Here is a 3,850-nt window from a genome sequence, read left to right as displayed (position 1 = left end):
TTGTAAGTGTTAGAATATGGGTTAAATGGATGCATGGGTTGACTGAAAAGCATTAACTACCTCACAGTTACCCCCTACATTAGAAGATAGGAGTGCGGGACACTCTTGAGAGTTGTGCCCAGGTATCACACAAGCATCACAAGTGATAGCATTGTAGTTAGAAGCACTGACCATCGCATTAACACTCATGTGGAAGGAGTCATTACCTAACTTCAAGGAATCGATCTTATGAGTTAGAGATTGCCCAAAAAGTAAGGAAATGGCCTCAACATCATGTTTACTTCCCTTTTTCATAGAGGAACGAATAATATATGCTTGATTAGATGCTAGTTTCCACAAGTTCATACTTTTCATCGATGGCCTTATCCATGAAGAACCCACCGGATGCTCCATTAATTACCCGCCTTGTATCTACATCAAATCTAGTGTAAAATCTGACCTAAATACCACTGGTCAAACCATGAGGAGGACGAAGACGTTGTAGATCCTTGAACCTCTCCCAAGCTTCATAGAAGGACTCACCATCGTCTTGGGTGAAAGTGACTATGGCATGTCGTATATCTGCAGTCTTTTGGTAAGGGTACCACTTGATGAGAAAAATCTTTGATAGTTATGTCCAGGTGATGATGGTGGAAGGCAGCTTATTATACCAAAATAGAGATTTATCGCGCTAAGAGAAGCCAAACAAGATGAGTTTTATCTCATCAGCAGTAACACGAGCTTGTTTCTGAGTAGAAGAACATTGTAAAAACCGTTGTAGGTGCTGACTTGGGTCTTCAAATGGTAACCCAACAAACTGATTATTCTAAACCATATTCAGAACATGAGAATTGATCTCAAATTCGTAGCAGCGATTGGGCATCCATACCCTAGTGAGGACATTATCAGGAGATGGTTGTGCATAGTCTCTGAAGGTTCGTGTAACATTCTCACCCATTTTGAGAGTAATAGGTGAGATGGGGAATTCTTGTTGTGGTGAAGATGGTGGAGAAGGTGTCTTTTGGGAGGGTGTCCCTGTAGACAACTTTGCTTGCTTAGTTTTCTTTCTGAGTCTACTAGCAGTCTCTTCAATCTTCGAATGAAATGGAATGAGATTTGGAGATTTCAATTTCCTGTTCATACACCAAAAATACTAAAACAAACATGAGATGCTCCACAAAACAGGTGTTCTTCAGAGTAGACTTTAGAGTAATTAGGGGTGTTCGCAGTTTGGATTGGTGAGGTTTGGGATGTAACCCAACCCAAACCGCAAATATAGGGTTTGATATTTTTCCAACCCAAACCGCGCTGCACTTTTCCCCAAACCAACCCAAACCGAACCGCGCAAAACGGTTTGGTTTGCGGTTTAACCATTTTTTTCTCCGCGACATTAATTTTGTAATCTAAGAGTAAATAAAATTGTTAATAAGAGTCCAAATAGATATGAAGTTGACTTCATAATTAAACTTAAATAATGATTTATGAAAAATGTTGAAGTTCTTTACCTCAAACTTCTTTTTTCAGTTTTATACTTGTATACCATCTTGTCAAATTTATCACGTTTTTTAAAAAAAACGAAACATATAAAATTGCAGTTTGCGGTGCGGTTTTGGTTTACAAAAATTAAAACCCAACCCAAATCGCAAACCGCGGTTTGCTTGAAATCATAACCCAAACCACAATTTTAAAACCGCAAAACCAACCCAAACCGCGAAAAAACAGTTTGGGTTTTGGTTTGGTGCGGTCACTATGCATACAATTTGGGAAATCATGGACGAATAATAACCACCTAATAAGTCCAATTATCTAGGGCACATGTAATTTCTCTCGAACATTACCTCCCTCCACGATCATCTAGCCGCTCCCGCATGGATAAGGGTCACTTTGCCTAATGTTTGAAAGCCTATACGGTATCTCTCCTCTCAAAGCATATTCAGTATTGCAATATTAGAAATATAAATCAGACCTAACTTATAAATCTAGCATGAATGATTCAACCACAGGAAAAAATTGAAATACAAGGCAATTAGACTAATCTCTCAATCCCTCATTGCATACATAGATCCCCACAATCCTAGAAATAGAACTACTCACTCATAATTATGAAACCAAAAACAAAATCAATATAAAATTCATACTTTGAAACATTGCAAATAACTAAGAAAGTAATCTAATCAACAATAGAGAAAGTAATAAAGAAAGATCACCAAATTGAAGAATTGTATTAAACTTGTCAATAATCCAAAGGTTTGATCTTGAATTGAAAGCAAAAAGTAATAAACTAGGGTTCTTAAATCACTCTCTAGAGAAAAATATGAAAACTAATGTGAAAACCAAGATGAATAATAGAAATTCTAATTTTGCTATTTATACAACCCTAAAAAAAAGGAAAAAGTCTTAAAAAGCAGCCCAGAATTCATTAAAAAGCGTGTGTCGGGTCACCACCCGATCGCGCTAAGTATGCCCGCCAACATCGGGCTTATTAAATTTGCAGCAGCCCAAATATCAAAGGCGCCCAATGCAATCAGGCCGAGCCGTGCGATGTCATCGGGCCGCCTGTTACTCTATCTAAGTGCGCATCAACAGCTCTATCGGCCAAACCCCCCAATAGGGCATCAACAACAATCTACGGCAGGGCGTGAACACTCGATCAAGCCCGGAACAAGGTTAATTGTGTCTCTTGGGCGCCCGATCAGGCTAGAAAGCCCGATTGGATCGGGCCTGATCTCTTTTTCTCATTTGGCTCCAAGTGCCAAGTCTTCAGCTCTTCTTTTGCTCAAGGGTCTCGGAAAGTGTCCTCGGGACGTCGGGACTCAGCATCAAACCACTCCAATCCAGTGTAGCAGTCATATAAGAGATAAAAAATAGGGAATAGTTCCCTAAAACCTGCAATTCGACACAAAACAACAACCACAACTAGATGAAGAAAGTTAGTACAAAATGGCTCCTAAGACCACCATAAGCATCCCTTTTAGCTTATAAGTAGGGGGGAAAACTCTATATTAAATCATAACATCACACGGCTGTGAAGACGGACGTCCTTCCATAAGTGGCTAGGGCTATAGAGATTTAGCCAGACGCGGCACTCAAGGAAGGATCGGCCTTGAGCGGGCCAGTTTATCATGGTGGCTCAAATACTCCCAGCCTATAAATCTGCGATCTTATCTTCGGGTGAGTCATACTACTCAATTGTGGTTCGAACGCTGCAAGTTGGTGGACGTCTGATGAGTCCGTCTAACCTACTTGCAGTCGTTTTTCTCATCAAGAGAACTGACCCCTCCACCTTTTCAGATAAGGGCAAAGGACCCTTTGCAGAGCATGTTGCTTGATTGCAGACTCAGACGATGAGTCCTCCCAGGCATTTGCCAAGACATCTAGGGCTAAGAGGGATAAGCTCAAGCAGGAGCTCTTCAAATGCTAACCTTAATCCTACATCAAAGGCTTAAGGGGGGGCCTCGTCTAGTCAAGTTGGATACATGTCCCAACTTGCTGCCGAGGTAAATCTCTTAGCTTTGTTGTTTTAGTTTTTTACATTAACTAAACTTTTTTATGCTTTTGACATCATTAACTGTTTTTGCTTTTCTTCTTTGTCCATATAGCTCTTTGAAAACATCAAGATCATTGAAGACAGGGTGAGGGAGCTGATAAAAAACAACAAACAGCTCGTCCACCACCCTACAATGGTCGGGGATAAGGTCATTCATGATTGTGAGAAGCTAAAAACTCTTCATCGTAAACCTAGGAGGCTTAGGTGATTCGTCTGGCAACCAACAGTATCTCATTAAAATAAATGAGCTGCTAAAGGAAAAAGCTGACTGGAAGCTAGCCATGAAAATAGTGTCCAGCGATATGAAGGGGGAGAAGAATATTG

At 40.3% G+C, this 3,850-nt stretch overlaps 1 non-coding gene across 1 annotated transcript; it reads left to right on the top strand.

Annotated features, from left to right (window-relative positions):
• The first annotated feature begins 455 nt into the window (after window positions 1-455).
• Window positions 456-559, top strand: LOC125494479 (small nucleolar RNA R71). The gene has a single exon (XR_007270727.1). It is a non-coding gene; the product is annotated as a small nucleolar RNA R71 (small nucleolar RNA).
• Window positions 560-3,850: the final 3,291 nt, after the last annotated feature.

Source organism: Beta vulgaris, chromosome 1 (assembly GCF_026745355.1).
Source record: "Beta vulgaris subsp. vulgaris cultivar EL10 chromosome 1, EL10.2, whole genome shotgun sequence".
In the NCBI taxonomy this organism is placed as follows: Eukaryota; Viridiplantae; Streptophyta; class Magnoliopsida; order Caryophyllales; family Amaranthaceae; genus Beta; species Beta vulgaris.
Note: the sequence above shows the minus strand (reverse complement) of the source record. Positions and strands in the feature narration are given on the sequence as shown.